Genomic DNA, 17,182 nt, shown 5'->3' with positions numbered 1-17,182 from the left:
GAGTTCTCGTGTGTACCTTTCATACAGTTCTTATCAGACACGGCCTTCTTCTACATCTGGCATAGACTTTCTTTCTTTCTTTCTTTTTTTTTTTTTAAAGATTTTATTTATTTATGTGACAGAGAGACAGCCAGGGAGAGAGGGAACACAAGCAGGGGGAGTGGGAGAGGAAGAAGCAGGCTCCCAGCAGAGGAGCCCGATGTGGGACTCGATCCCGGAACTCTGGGATCACGTCCTGAGCTGAAGGCAGACGCTTAACGACTGCACCACCCAGGCACCCCTGGCATAGACTTTCTGAGTCACAGTGACCATCATGCTGGGGCAGGGCTGGGGTGGGGAAGCTCCTTAGAAGGGGATGTTAGACTCTCTGGTGGGCCAGGCCTATGGTGGTTCAAAATAGCATGTTAAAAATAACTATGGCTTCTGTTTATTTTTAGCTTTGGTATGACATTTATTTGGACTTTAGAAATCAGATTATCAAAAGGGACATGAGTTAACTATAGTGAGCCACACTGCTTTATGAGCTTGTATGGATATCTTCATAGCTGTTGAATGAATGAATGTGGAAGAACGAATGAGCCATTTTTCCACCCTAGTTGGCGTTAGGGTTCGCTCTTGGTGTTGTACATTCTATGGGTTTGGACAAGTGTATCATGGCATGTACCCGCCATTATAGAATCATATGGATGATGTTCACTGCCCTAAGGATCCTCTGTGCTCTGCCTATTCATTACTCCCTCTTTCCCAGCCCCTATAAACCACTGATCTTTTTACTGTCTCCATTATTTTGCCTTTCCGGAATGTCACAGTGTTGGGATCATACAGTATGGAGCCCTTTCAGATTGACTTCTTCCACTAATATTCATTTAAGGTTCTTCATGCCTTTTCATGGCTTGAGAGCTCATCTCTTTTTTTTTTTTTTTAAAAGATTTTATTTATTTATTTGACAGAGATAGAGACAGCCAGCGAGAGAGGGAACACAAGCAGGGGGAGTGGGAGAGGAAGAAGCAGGCTTCTAGCAGAGGAGCCAGATGTGAGGCTCGATCCCATAACGCCGGGATCACGCCCTGAGCCGAAGGCAGGCGCTTAACCGCTGTGCCACCCAGGCGCCCCGAGAGCTCATCTCTTTTTAGTGCCGAATAATATCGCACTGTCTGGATGGAATTTATCCATTCACCTGCTAAAGGACCTCTTAGTGGCTTCTAGTTGTTGGCAATTATAAATAAAACTATCATAAACATCCATGAGTAGATTTTTTTGTGGACATAAGTTTTGAGCTTATTTGGGTAAATACCAGAGAGCATATATATATATATATATATATATATATATATATATATATATATGGTTTGTTTTGTAAGAAACGGCCAAACTGCACCATTTTGCATTCCCACCAGCAGTGAAAGAGAGTTCCTGTTGCTCCACATCGTTATCACCTTTTTATACTGTCACTTAAAAATGATTACCTTTTCTAGGGGTGCATGGGTGGCTCAGTCAAACATCTGCCTTCAGCTCAGGTCATGATCTCAGGGTCCTGGGATAAAGCCCTGCATTGGGCTCCCTGCTCAGTGGGGAGTCTGTTTGTCCCTCTCCCTCTGCCCCTCCCCCTTCTCATGTAAGTAAATAAATAAATAAGTAAATAAAATCTTAAAAAAAGTAGTAGTCATCCTAATAGGTGTTTAGGGCATTTCATTTTTGTTTTAGTTTCTAATTCCCCAATGACCTATGATGTGGAATATCTTCCCATATGCTTATTTTCTACCTCTAAATCTTGTTTGATGAGATGTCCAGATCCCTTGCCTGTTTTTTAACTGGTTATTTATTTTCTTATTGAAGAACCACTTTCAACCACACTGTGCCCATGTGTGTGACAGGCCATGAGTTCCAATGTTTGTGAGTTTTGGTGATCCGAAGGTGACACTGTTCATTGCTGATATAGGAAAGGTGACTCTGTCCATCACTGATTTCTAAATAATGACAACTTCCCCGGCAGGGTTTTTGAGAAGAACTTAATGTTAATGTTGGTTTTCCACTGCAATCTGGTTTTCTCTCCCTGCCCCTCTCACCCCTGCCACCTTCTGTGTGACCTTGTAAGTGAGTGGAAACCCAGAGGCTGATTATAACCCAATGACATCTGCATTGAGCTACTTCGTGTCCCAGGCTTTCTTACGTCCTGGCTTTTGTACCTGCTGGTCCCTTGGCCTCCAAGCCCTCCTTTTTTTGTCTCCCTCACGGGCTCACCCATCCTAACTTGCTTTTCTGGCTAATTCATACTCATTCTCCAGGGCAACCGTCCAGAAACTCTCTTCCCCAAACCAGAGTAGGGACTTCTTTGGAACTCTCCGCGAGGTGGTTCTCTGCCATAGCACATGACCACAGACACTGGACTTGACCTCCTTCCCTGTAGATCTGGGTCAGCAACAGCAGAGAGCAGGCTGAATTTGGGGGCTGTGTTTCATTCACTTTTGCAACGTCAATGCCTCAGAGACGTGAAGGACATAGGAGTTAAACGAATTCATTCACCCGTGCATACTTAGTGAGCACCTGCTATGTGCTAGCATTTATTTTATTTGCTGTGGATATAGCCACAAACAAAACAAAGATCCCCTCCCACTAGCAACGTACAATCTCATAGTAAAGAATGACTAATAGATGAGTGTCAATTAAAGTTCCAGAGGGATGGGAAGAATCCTGAAGTTCACCCATTCACAATGTTACTGTGAATTTGCAAGGCTGAAGATACACCCACATCTCCACATCTCTTCATGGCTTGAGACCCTGTTGCTTTTTAGCAGGCAAATTTCTTCCCACATTATGGGCTCTGCCTTTCCAAGAGGGGGTCCGATGTTGCCCTCCGAGCCTGTTTCTCAGCTAAGGTTCTGTCAGTCAGCCCCACGGGAGGCTTAGATTCAGAGGACAGCTTCGGGCAGCCGGAGATGAGGCACCGAGCTGGTTTCAGGGTGGCGGGAAATGGCGGAGACATGAGGCCCTGGGAGCCTGAGCAGCTGGTGGGAAGCTGGCCTCCACAGAATGCACACATTGGTCCAGGGCTCTGGGACAGTAGCTGCAGGACTTTGGAGGGGCCACTTGGAGATATTCTTGGCTGGATAGCTTTCTAGCCTGATTCTCTGGTGTTCTGGCAGCTTCTATGAGCTACCTGACAGGCTTTAATGCATTTTCTGTTCAGGCTAGTTAGAGTGGGTTTGCAGCTTGCAACAAAGAGCCCGGTGGATGCAGACCTCTCTCCTGGGTATACCAGCAGCCTCGGCCTGCCACCCATGTAGTACTGAGTCAGGTGTGACTGCACAGAGCTGAGTGACTTCAACCAGCCGTGGATCCTGCCAGGGCTGTCTCTCTACTGGGAATTAGAGTTCTCCCAGCCCCGAAGGGAAGCAGCTGCAGTAAGAAGGGTAACTTATACATTGGGCTTAAATCCAAATTTTTATGCACGTAATTATGCCAGAATTCAGGTCAACCTCTAGGCTGGGTTGACTCATATTCCATGATCTATAGGAAGGAAAACACCATTCGAGCTGCCTTTGTGGCATTCCCCCTCCCCCCTGCACTTTGAAACATTGTTTAATTATTTGGACTCTACTATTTAACTGCAAATTACTCGACTCTTTCACATATCACGCTTTACCTGCTTGAAAAATAAATACCCCAAATGACTAGGAGTGAAGGACTATAATTAAATTACGGAATGTTGTAATGGACACTTGGAGGATGGTGGGAGTTGGTGCTTTTCCAAAACAAACTCAAAGGTTTAAACTACTAAAAAGTTGGAGGTGGCCAAATTTGTCCACTACGCCTCAAGACCATCGAACGAGATCATGGCACCATCCTAGCCAGAAAAACATTGACTTTAGTGTTTGTGTTGGTTCTGTGTTTTCAATGCTGCAAACTCCCCTGCCTCCCTTCCTTCTCTTTCCCCAGTGCCCATAGAACTCTTTGAGACCTGGGACATGGGGTGGCTAGCTCAATTTTCTTGTTGTGTTGTCAGAAACACCTACTGGAGAAAAAAAAAAAGTATGTAAAATTAACATAAAGTCAGGAAATGACCCATGGAAGCCCAAATTCCCTCTGCCCCAAACTCCCCTTGTTCATTGATTTCTCGATCATGGTAGATGAAGATGCCGGAAGCCCCTTGGTGTCGCTTTTCTGCTCTCTGGTCTCTGTCGCGAGCTATTACATTTCCGGGTCTCACTGTCCTCAGAGCTTCCCTTCTGTTGTTCTCATTTTTATTCCTCTACAAGTTGGTTTTTGAGGAATAAACAAGAATTTTCCTATGTGAGTTTTTAAGAAGTGACGCCTTGGGTACCTGCCCTTCTCCTTATGCTTCTGGCCCCCTTACCAATGTGAGGCGTGGGGTCAGGATGAGACAGTTCAAGAGCTTGCACCTTGCAGAAGTCCATCCTCGAGCCTGTGGATGAGTGAGCACTACGGAATAGTAGCACCCACTGAATACAGGCTCAGCGAAGCATGTGAAGACACACAGGAGACTCCTCAAATATTTGTCGGCTGAATTTTGTTGAGCAACTGAGGTGACTTTACTATAAGATGAACCGGGTCACCTCTTGAATATGTGAACAATTTCCCAGATCAGGAGACCTGGCTTCTTCCATCGTTGAGGATGCTGACCTCTCTGCCATCAGTATAAACATGGTCCTACTGCATTCTGCACAAATTATACAAACACAATCAAAATGCCCATGGACTGTCAGATTTTTTAAAAAATTTACGATTTCATATTTTTCAGAGCAGTTTTAGGTTCACAGCAAAATTGAGTGGACGGTACAGAGATTTTCCATATATCCCCTGTCATGCCCACACGTGCAGAGCCTCGCCATCGGCAGGCCCGCCAGAACGGTACACTTGTTACAACCGATGAGCCTGCATTGGCTCATCATCATCATCCAGAGTCCATAGTTTACACAGGGTTTCACTTTTGCTGTGTAGACCATGGGTTTGGCCGAAAGTGTAATGACATGTACCCATCATTAGAGTATCCTATCAGGTATATTCACTGCCCTAAACAGCTGTGCTTCACTTATTCACCCCTCCTCCCCCTGCACCCCCGACCTCCGGCAACCACTGATCTTCTTGCTTACTCCATAGTTCTGTCTTTTCCAACTGGAGTCCTACAGTAGATGACGTTTTCAGAATGGCTTCTTTCACTTAAATATGCATTTAAGGTTCTTACATGGTTTTCTTTTGGCTTGAAAGCTCTTTTCTTTTCAGTATTGATCAGTATCCCACTGTCTGGATGGGTCTGCTCGTTTCTAAGTTTTGGCAATTATGAATAAAGGTACTATGATATCTGTGTGCAGGTTATGGTGTGTACCTAAGTTTTCAACTCCTTTGGGTGAATACCAAGGAACACGATTGCTGGATCACATGTTAAGAGTATGTTTAGTTTGGGACACCTGGGTGGCTGAGCCAGTGAAGCATCTGCCTTCGGCTCAGGTCATGATCCCAGGGTCCTGCGTTCGAGTTGCACATGAGCCTCCTTGCTCAGCCTGGAGCCTGCTTCTCCCTCTGCCTGCTGCTCCCCCTGTTAGTGCTCTCCTCTCTATCTCTGACAAATAAATAAATAAAATCTTAAAAAAAAAAGTATGTTTGGTTTTGTAAGAAACAGACAGACTGTGTTCCAAAGTGGCTGCACCATTTTGCATTCCCACCAGCAGTGAAAGAGAGTTCCTGTTGCTCCGCGTCCTCACCAGCATTTGGTGGTGTCGGTGCTCCAGACTTCGGCCGTCCTAACGGTGAGTAGTGGTGGCTCACTGTTGGTTTAGGTTGCAGTTCTCTGATGACGTACTATATGAAGCATCTTGCCATGTGCTCATTTGCTGTCTCTCTTCTTGGGTGAGCTGTCTCGTAAGGTCTTTTGTTGCATTTTTAAATCAGGTTGTTTCTTGTCTTATTGCTCAATTTTAGCTTTCTTGCAAATATTTTTTCCCAGGCTGTGGCTTGTCTTCTCATTTGCTTAAGGATGTTTCTTTCCTTTTTTTTTTTTCTTTCTTTCTTTCTTTCTTTCTTTCTTTCTTTCTTTCTTTCTTTCTTTCTTTCCTTTTTCTTTCTTTCTCTCTCTCTTTCTTTCTTTCTTTCTTCTTTCTTTCTTTTTCTTTCTTTCTTTCTTTCTTTTTCTTTCTTTCTTTCTCCTTTCTTTCTTTCTTTCTTTCTTTCTTTCTTTCTCTCATGAGAAAGATACTGTGCTTTTGGTGTAGTTTTTCTATTAGCTCTGTTGGACTAGGTATTGTACATACTCACTTAGAAAAGGTAAAATTATTCCATTTGAGGTAAAATAGAAATATAAAATAATAAAAACAAAATAAATATAAAGCTTTGGTCACTGTTCCTGTGAGTATAGTTACTATAAGCTATATTCCTCTGATTGGGCCCTTGTACCTTCAGACTAATTGAGCCATATGCAAATCTAAAACTCAGAAAAAGGGGTCCTGGGTGGGTCAGTCGTTAAGTGTCAGGCTTCGGCTCAGGGCGTGATCCCAAAGTCCTGGGATCGAGCCCCGCATCGGGCTCGCTGCTCCGCTGGGAGCCTGCTTCTTCCTCTCCCACTCCCCCTGCTTGTGTTCCCTCTCGCTGGCTGTCTCTCTCTCTGTCAAATAAATAAATAAAATCTTAAAAAAAAATAAAACAAAATAAAACTCAGAAAAAGGAGGTGTCTTGATTATTCGTGTCACTCAGAAGCTTGTTTACAGATCTGTCCGAACACAGTGAACAGATTGTGGAGACTTGATGTGACACTGTATCAGCCACATGTATTGGTGCCTTATTAACGCTCTTGATCTACGACTCTCTCTAGTGTGCTGTTAATAACTCATGCTTTCCCACCTGTGTTACCATTCCATAGCCTTGATTTTTTCTTTTTTTTGTTTGTTCCACCTTCTAAACTTCAGGGTAGGGTATATAAACCAAAGGGGTGATCCAAATGGTAAAAGCGAATTGATTACCAGTGAATAATAGTAATACAATAATATCGTGCTTACTGAAAAAGCATACTAGGTCATGCACAAAGGGTAAAAACAGGTGGTTTGAGAAAGGTGACTTCCGTCTTGGAGGCCTTTTGCCTGGAGCCTTGCCAGCCCCTGATCTGCTTGGAGGCATTTCGTTTCCTCCCTAATCTCCAAAAGATGCTGCTTCAAGCTCTGGATGAGAAAGGGGGACACATGAGGGTGAATATCAGAGAAAGACAGAAAGGAAAAGGGGAGTCCTTTCAAGTAAACACAAAATGGGCTTACACACAAAGGAAACCAAGGCTCCCCATGACCATTAAAAAGATTATTTCACACCACGTTTCACCACTAAAAGAGCCTGCGTAAAAGCTGGTATTGAGGCAGTTCTGAGTTGGTTCTCCTTTATTTTACATGAATTCCACCCTTTCCCTTCGTATTTTCTCCTCCTGAGTCCAGAGTTAGCGGGCAGGATGCTACTGCGTGGATGACCTTGATGTTGCTGGGGTTGCCCATGTTGCAAACACAAATATAGATCAGTCACAGTTGGTATCTGCTTACTGGCTTTTCATTATTATCGATCAAGAATCCTCTTGGAAAGTAATGGAAGTAAGTGTTTGTAATGAGATGTTCTCATTACGCTTGCACCAGTTAGGGATATGTTCGTGTTCTCGAGTATCTCAAACTCTCTCCTAGCATGTTATTCGTGGACCATCTCTTTCTCTCCTCTGTTGTTATTCCATAGCCTCGAGGTTTTTATCTTCCTCTTTAGAAACTTCGGGACAGCCAAAGGGGTTATCCAAAGGTCTCAGCTTACTACCATTTGGTTTGTTTGTTTTCAAAGAATTATCCTTGCAATCAACTAACAAACCCACGGCCCGGCCCAGTGGAAGGTAGGTGCCAGGTGGCGCAGAAGGAGAGCTGAATATTCAGAAGCTTCCCATGTCCCTGTCAATCTGGCGGCTGGATATGAGAAGTTGGTGCCTTTTTGTTTGCCTGCCTTAAATAGACAGCTGTCCCCACCGCGGCCATTGGGAGTGGACTTGAGAGGATTTTAAGTAAATACCATCATGAGGCCAGTGTGTGCGAACTGTCAATTGTATTTATATGATGTGTGATCGTGCTGAAGCCGGCATCGTGAATCATTCAGGATTACCCTTCTGGAGAGCCTCTAATTCTGCCTGAAGGATTAGGGAAACAGGGTTCAAATGCCATTCATCAGCCTTGTCTTTCAGGGAGCACTGGTAAAGTCATCCCCTGCCTGACCTACAGTTGAAACCCTCCACTTCCAGGTCTCAGAGAAAGGTCACCCAAAGGTCATGGTGGCGTAGCCGTGCTCCCCAAGCTGGTGTGAGAAAGTACTTTCTGGGGATAGGAGTGTCGTGGAGCAGGAAAGGAGGGCATGGTCCAAACGCCCTGGGCACTTCTAGAAGATGTCTTCCTGAATGATAGATATTAATACCACTTTTAAGAATAATCCCACTAAGATGCAGTGTCGAAGTCTTCGCTAAGGGGGGTAGTAAGTTCACCATCAAGTGCTTGCTAAACAGGTAAGCCAGGAGGAAACTTCTCAACAGGCTATTTGGAGCTCCTCCCGTTTCTTCTCATGTCAGAGTCTCTGAACAATTTCGGGAGGTTCATGGTGCTCTGCCACCTTATCTTTATTCTCTGCCCGTCACTCTGGATGTTTTGGTCGATCTTGGACATACTTAAGTATCCAACCAAATGTTTGTAGGGAGCGGACTTCATCGAATCATCCAGAATGCGAACGAGAATAATGAAGCTCAGCATAAAGAAACAACTAGCCTAGAGTTAGGACTTTATAGCTGACGCTCGATTTCAGTCACTTGGACCAACCGTTCCGCAGTTGTTGCGAAGATACTTTCCTCATCGTTGAAACTTTAAGTCCCATGGCCAAAGAACCAAGGGCATCGAGGAATGTGAACGTTGGTACCTGGTGAGCTCTCACAAGTTTTAGCATGAAGGAATAACGGAGTAGAACACAGGAGAAACAAAAGCTGGGGACAGGAAAGTAAAGCAGGAAGCAATGCAATTTAAATCATGGGTTTTGAAGTTCAAGGATAGGAAGAACCCAGGACTGCAAATAATGAATGACTTGCACATTCTTTTACATATTGCATATGAATATAGGTAGGTATTATTACATACTTTGTTTTATTGTGCTCCCTCTTCTAGTGCTTCACAGATACTGTGTTTTTTTTACAAATTGAAGGCCTGTGGCAGTCCTGCCTCAAGCAAATCTATCGATGTAATTTTTCCAACAGCATTTGTTCACCTTGTGTCTCTGTGGCACATTTTGGTGATTCCAGCAATGTCTTAAACTTTTTCATTATTTTTACATCTGTTACGGTGATTGATTTGTGATCGGTGACCTTTGATGTTACTATTGTAGTTATCTTGGGGCACCACAGACTGGGCCCATATGAGACAGTGAACTTAATTGATAACTATTGTGTGTATTTTGACTGCTCCCCTGACTGGCTGTTCCCCCATCTCTCTCCCTCTCCAGATACCAAAATACCAACACGAACAGGAGTTGGGAAGAAGTTGATTCCAGCCCTCATGGGATGACTTTGAGGGTTTCAAGACTTCAGTGGAGGAAGTCACTCCAGATGAGGTGGAAACAGCCGGGGACCAGAATTAGAAGCAGAGCCTGAGGATGGGACTGAACTGCTGTGATCTCATGAGAATCATGAACAGATGAAGCGTTGCTTCTTCTGGATGAGCAAAGAAAGCGGTTTCTTGAGATGGAATCTCCTCCTGGTTAAGTTAACAACAGAGGATTTAGAATATTCCATGAACTCAGTGGATAAAGCAGCAGCAGGGTTTGAGAGGACTGACTCCAATTTTGAAAGAAGTTCTTCTGGGGGTGAAAGGCTATCGAACAGCGTCATCTGCTACAGAGAAATCGTTCATGAAAGGAGGAGTCCATCCATGTGGCAAACTTCATCGCTGTCTTATTTCAAGAAATTTCCATGGCCACCTCCACCTTCAGCACCCACCATCCTGCTCAGCCAGCAGCCATCCACTTCAAGACAAGACCCTCCACCAGCAAAAAGATTACAACTTACTGAAAGCTCAAATAATGGTTAGCATTTTTTAGCAATAAAGTACTTTTTAATTAAGGTATGTCCATTATTTTTTAGACATAATGCTATTGCATACTTTACAGACTGCAGTGTAGTGTAAACGTAACTGTTTTATGCACTGGGAAACCCCAAAATTCATTTGACTCACTCTATTGTGATATTTGCTTTACTGAGGTGGTCTGAACCCAAATCCACAGCATCTCCAACCTCTGCCTGTATGATGTAGGAAATTAAAACTAAGCTGGCATTGACAAAGTCTCCAAAAAGAGGAACAAGAATGGAAAAGTTAAGTGATCTTAGAAAGTGTTAGTGTTTTGGGGCATTGTACTAAAATTTGGCAACTATCCCTTTTTTTTTGTTGTAATACTGCTAAGAGGTTTAAACATCCCCAACCAAGTCATCTTTCCAGGTATTTTAACTGGAAATACCAGTTTTTAAAGGGGGAAAAAAAAAAAAAAGATCACTGCCTTCTTTATCATCCCTGCCCCCATGAGACGCCTTAACCAGGATTCTTCATATTTTTGTTGGCATAACCCCCAAAAGAATTTGGAAAAACTATGTATGCCCATACACCTTTTAAAATTAGTATTCAAAATTTCACACTGTAGTTTTTACATGGTTGCAAAGAATATAATTCCTGGCCTATTATACATTTTGATTTTTAAATAAAGCTATTGCATTACTTGAAAAACACAAAACTGAAGTTCAAGTTCAGTGCGTTTGGCACATACCCTTAGGGCAAAAGCCAGGTTCATTGTTCCACTTGTCTCTTGATTCACTACTTCACTCAGTCCCTGGCTTGGTTATTGTTCAAATTTTTCCCAGCTCATTGATGCTTTTAAGGAGATTACATTTCCTTTTACCCAGAATTTTAGTTGTTTTCAACAGAAATGCCATTTCATGAGACCACCACACCAAGTTTCCAGAGGGTGCACCATTTTGTTTTTGAATAGTGGCAAATAGAGCCTCTGTTCTATTATTTTTAAAATATTTTTTAGCCCAGCCATCATAGTTTATACATACATACCTACAACCCTACATTTTCTTTATCCTGGGTGTAGTGAGATGTGATTATATAAGATATGAACATCTTCTGAAAACGGATGAGGAATTCAGGTCAGCTCATTGAGTCCCAGTGAGCGAAGCGCTGTACTGGTGACTGGGATAAACTGGGAAGAGATTAATGGCATAATCCCACCATCCACAAGCTCTTAATCTAGTATTGGAGATAAGCCTTAATTTTTATACCAGATAACCCAATGATAAATGTTACAGTGAAGGATATATATACGTAGTGAGATTATAGGAGAGGGACAGAATGGGTGAAGGGTAGGAGACAGAAAGAGGTCATAGTTAGCTGTTTGAATAAAGGCACGGAGATGGGAAAATGCAGCATGTTTGGGAAATGCAGAGTTGGCCAGAGTGGATGGGTCAAAAGCTGAATGTGTGTGTGCGCGTGCACATAGCATGAGGGAGATGGGGACAGGGGCCATTGTGATAAAATGGGCTAGGAAGGCAGTGTAGTTATCAGGGTTCTCCAGAGAAATGGAACCAATAGGACATATGTGTATATGTGTACACACACACACACACACACACACACACACACACACACACGTAGATGAAGTCCTAAGGCCTTCTGCTGGAGAACTCCCTCTTGCTCAGAGGCCAACCTTTTGTTCTACTGAGATTTCAACTGATTGGATAAGGCGTGCCCACAATAGGGAGGGCAGTCTGCTTTACTCACCCAAAAACACCTTCACAGAAACATCCAGAATGACGTTTCGCCGAATTCCTGGCCTGACGTCCCCACCAAATTGACACATAAACTTAACCATCACTGGCAGCTTGCAGCAAGACTAGGAGTTTAAATGCCATTGTGGGGAGATGGGAGTCTATCTTTTACTCAGTGGAAAGAAAGTTGGAGACACTTCGAGAAGGAACATAATGGATAAATGTGTAAAGCATGGATTGCAGGGCAGAGAAAAATACTGTGAACATAAAATAGTAAGACCTTGCCGCGGGGGAGAGGATGGAGTGGAGTCTGTACCCCATTAGTTTTGTGACTGTAGGTGAATTGTTTCATCTCCCTGAAGCTCAGGTTTCTCATCCTCAAAATGAGAGCAAAAAGCAGAATCTGCTTTATAGCGTTGTGAACATCTGACTAGACAGGGTAAGTGCATGGCCGACGTTGACCAGAGGGCTGCGTCTATAAGAGCCAGCCTTCACGACGCAGTAGGGACAGGTCCTCAGCGGTCCCTGCCACTCTCCCTCAATTGTCCCAGGGTTGGCCTATGTGCCGAGCAGTGTTTGGTGGAAGTGACGTCACTTCTAAGACGAGGTCATAAAAAGCCTGCAGCTTCTGTCTTGGGCACACTCACGCTCGCTGGCTCTCTGTCTCCCCTGGATCACTGGCTTTGGGGGGAGCAAGCTGTCACATGGTCAGCAGGCCTGTGGGAGACCTTTGTGGGGAGGAACTGAGACCTCCAACCAACGAAGCAACGGTCAGAGGGGAGCTTGGACCTGCCGGGGGCCAGGTGCGTGAGCCAAGCGGAATCTGCCGATTTTGTCCAACGATGGCTGCCCTGGATGACAGCTTGATCACTTCTCTGGCTAAGCCATTCCTGGATTTTGCACCCACAGGGAAAATGCTTGCTGAGAGAAGAGGGTTTGCTGTTTTCAACCACTGAGTTTTGAGTACCTCATGATGGATCAGTGAAAGCTAGCAAACACCTTGGCATTCAGGATATGCCTGAGATTTTGGAATCTGTAAAATGTGAGGAAGGAGCAGGGCGTTGGTACTTTATGACTCTCTAGGGAAGATTGGTACACCTTGGGAGGGGGACAAGGGAGGAATGTGTTAGGGTGGGGCTTAAGAGAAGAGAAAGGGAAGGAGAGCTAGGGAATGGATATTCTCTGATGACCTAGAGAACAGGTGAGTGAGACGGTGAAGCAAATGAGAAGGAAGGGAAGCTGCGCCCTTTTATGACACGCGAAGGAAGGAAGTAGCCAGACCAGGCGTGCAGTGCCCTTTGCAGCAGCCCGGCCCTCCCGCCCCAGGACACACACACATGCACACACACCACACGCTTTTGGGCAATCATCTGGGGCTTCCACTGGCCCGCACTTAACCTTGATGTGAACCTCTCCGTGTGTGCCATGTCTGACATCCTCAGGCCCACAGGCACGTTGCTTGGTAAGCGGACTGGGCCTTTGTGTGAAGGAAAAGGTACCTCTTCTTTTGCATGGACAGAAGCCAGTGCCGGGGCTCAGGGGTTGGCAAGCAAAACAGGAGCTGGATATCAGCCTGCGCCTTCCCCTGGGTCAGCTGTCTTGTGCAATGTACAAATCACGCAACTGTCCTGAACCCTTCTGGAAAAAGCTGCTTAAATATTTATGTGAATTTGGTTCAGGGAAGGCAAGAGAGCTAGAGGGTTTTAGAATCAATCAGTAAGGGGTGATTCCACTTCTTGGAGCGGTGGCTTCGTATGCCTGCTGGGTGGTGAGGACTATTCACACACTGACAGTTGCCCATTTAGAACAGCAGTGCTGATTCCCTGATTTCCCCTCCCCTGAGGACAGAAAGCAAGACATTGTGCACGTCAGAGACGCCTGCCACCCTGGGTACATATATGGAGTAGCAAAGTATTCATTCCAGCGCTGCAACTTTCCATGAAGAAATCCAAGCTTCCTTTCATTTGTTGTTGTTTTAACCAAAAAGCCAACTTTCTGTTCTTTCTTCTCCTACCAATCCCTTGGTTTCATACAACGCTTAGACAAAGGAGCTCTTAATGCCTCTATGGTTTAAAACTCAACCAACCCACCCATAGATAGAGGGGCCAAAATCATCGTACAGATGACCCTGAGTCACTCAAAGGTCGAGTGTCTGGTTCGAGGTCACATGACGTCCGATGGCTGCAGTGGGGCTGTAATCCGAGACTCCTGCCTCCACTCATCTAGGGTAGACCATGGCCCTCCATGTGCCATGCCTCGTGCTGAAGATGGGCATGTAAACGGATTTTTCTCATATTCTAGAGAAGTTTTCTGCCGTGTTTTGGCCAGTGGAAAAACACAATGAGTCAAAACAAATTCTTCTTTCAAAGGATAAAAGTCTAGTATATTTGTAATCATTTGGCAGCTAGTATCCAGGCTGAGGCCAGCCGCTATAGCTAAGATGAGCAAGAAAGGAAACGCATTGAAAGGAATTCATGCAGATTTCACTTTGTAGTGAGTGGTAACAGAAAAAAAATTGCAGTAAAAACCTTGGGACTCAAACCCTATTTTTAGAGTCTTTTGAGTTAATCTACAGAAAAATGATTTGAATCAGTTTGTAAAAAAGGGAGTGGGGGGGGGCAGTGGAATGCCAAAATTGGCACCTAGGACAAAGGAGACTCGGGCCTTACACAGATCGGGAGCCCCAGCAAACTCAGAGTCACTTTGAGAATTTTGTAGGGAAATGAAAAGTTGCGGCCCAAGGACAGGATTAAACATAATCATACGATGGGGCGCCTGGGTGGCACAGCGGTTGGGCGTCTGCCTTCAGCTCAGGGCGTGATCCCGGCGTTATGGGATCGAGCCCCACATCAGGCTCCTCTGCTATGAGCCTGCTTCTTCCTCTCCCACTCCCCCTGCTTGTGTTCCCTCTCTCTCTGGATGTCTCTATCTCTGTCAAATAAATAAATAAAATCTTTAAAAAAAAACATAATAATACGAAGACGTGTGGAAGGGTAAACAGCAAAAACATTACCTAGGCAGGAGAGACTACATGATTTCCTGTAGTGTGCACATCCGCTGAAGTGCTATTTACAAGCCAGGAAAACTGGATGACAAATCTGGGAGGGGAAATGTACAAAACCCTGAACCGACAGCCACTTCCGTTGCCATGTGGATTTGATGCGCCATGAGAAATGGAGAGATGAGGAGATTGCACAGAACACGTGGGCAGCTAGGAAGCAGAACTGTTTCCCGCGAGAATCAGCAGCATTCCGGGGTCATCCAGAGCCTGCGTTCTTGGCTGGGGCACCAGTGGGTGGGGAGGGAAGGGCCTGGTGTCAGGAACTTTCTGGTTCTACCTGGCAGATAGTTTATACCTCTTTCTACTGAGAAAAATGCTCGGTCTTGTGCCAATTCAGTCTTTGCCCTGTAAAAGTTGGGAACCATAAGGACACAACTCTACCCTTTATTTTGATCATTTTTGTAAATGTAGGTAAGTTCAGTATTGGGGGATGCCCTTGCCTATGACAAACTTGGCAGGTCACCGGAGCGCAGCGATGTTCTTGATCACGCGCTCCTGCTTCAGGGAGATACTCCTCGTGCCTCTAGGTCTGGGTTTTTCTGCATTTAATGCTACAACTTCCGTTCTTTCTTTAAGAAGTACCTACCCACATAATATATCACGATTCTGCAAAATAAGTTTTAAAGAAAACCAAGTTTTCTCATCAACTTTGAAGTATTATCAGTCACGGTATGCAATCTCATCTTATCTTCAGACTTGACAAGAACAGTCCTTTCCTCTCTCAGCTCCAGGTTCTTTTTCTGGAAGTGGGTGCCAGCAGGCAAACCTGGCAACCGAAGCCCCGTGGGGATTTGTTGTCTGCTTCCTGGCATGTATCTGCCCCAGGCTCAGGCTCTCCGCTGCTCTGACTAGCCATAGTTAGTCTGACTTTCAAGCATCTTTCCTTTTGATCTCCTGGTGTCCTCTCTCTCCATGCATCTTACAGCAGCAAGGCCAAGAGTGTAGTAGCTAATTTTGTATGTCTTGTAACCTCCTCCTGAATAGTTTCTGCAAGTGGAAAGTTTCGTGGCCAGACTGAATCTGTGTCATTTCATTTTCACCCCCATGGAGAGAGTAGGGACTGATGCCATCATTTAAAAACTAAGGAATTGAAACAAACCATGAGACTCTTAGTGATAGAGAACAAAATGAGGGTTGATGGAGGAGGTGGGTGGGGGATGGGCCAGATGGGCGATGGGTATTAAGGAGGACACTTGCCATGATGAGCACTGGGTGTTGTATGTAAGTGATGAATATTGTGCTGTATGTTAACTAGAATTTAAATAAAAAATTTAAAAAATGTGAAGTTGAGTTATGGAGATGATAACTGAAATATAGACATGCTCCCTGATACCCCAATAGGGGATATTTTCAGGAAAAAGAGCCTGGAGAACTTGGTCCTTTTTATGATGCCTTGAAAGCATAAAAAGACCAAACTAACTTTACATTACTCTTATAATATGGCATCCTCCAGACCCGTGGTTCTCATCACTGGCTCTACGTTAGTATTTCCCTGGGAAGCTTTTAAAAGTATTAATGCTCAGTTCTTACCCACATCAATTAAATCAGGTGTGGCTTTCTTTATATTTGTCCTTTTTGGAATTTGCTGAGCTTTTTGTATCTATGGATCACATCTTTCATCAGTTTTAGAAAATTCTCAGCCATAATTTGTTCAAATGTTGCTTCTTCCCCGTTCTTTCTTCTCCTGGGATTGCAATTATACATTTGTTAGACTAATTTGACTATGGCTTCCATGTTTTTGTTGTTGTTGTTGTTCTGCTTTTTCTCTGTATTTTATTTTGAATATATGAAATCTGCTTTTTCTTGAGTTCCCTAACCCTGGCCTCTGACTTGCCAGTCTGATGTTAAACCCAACCAATGCATTCTTACTTTCAGATATTTAAAATGTTCAGTTCTAGAGTCTCCTCTGACTCTGTTTCATAGATTTCAATTCTCTGTTGAAATCCTCCATATTTTAATCATCTGTCCCCCTTTCCTTTTATTTTGTTTAACATATTAATAATAGTTGTTTAAAGACCTTGTCTGTGAATTTCAGCATATAGGTCATCTGTCTGCTTGCTTCAAATGGCTGTGTTTTTTTCTCTTCTTATGTCTTGTAACTTTTTTTCTTGTAACTTTTTATTTTATGCTGGACATTGTATATAAAGAAGAGTAGACTAAAGTTTATATTACTTTGACTCAGAATTTGTCCTTTGGTGATTTAATCAGGAATGGGGCTTCAGTCAAATTCAGTCTATCGCTGGTTTCAAATGTTTACAAGTGGAGAAAACTCTGCTTGGTTTGACTGCTAGCCTAGCAGGTCTCTG

The sequence above is a fragment of the Ursus americanus genome, chromosome 31, assembly GCF_024610735.1.
Source record: "Ursus americanus isolate L20-20 chromosome 31, mUrsAme1.1.p, whole genome shotgun sequence".
NCBI lineage: Eukaryota > Metazoa > Chordata > Mammalia > Carnivora > Ursidae > Ursus > Ursus americanus.
This window is presented reverse-complemented; position numbering follows the sequence as displayed.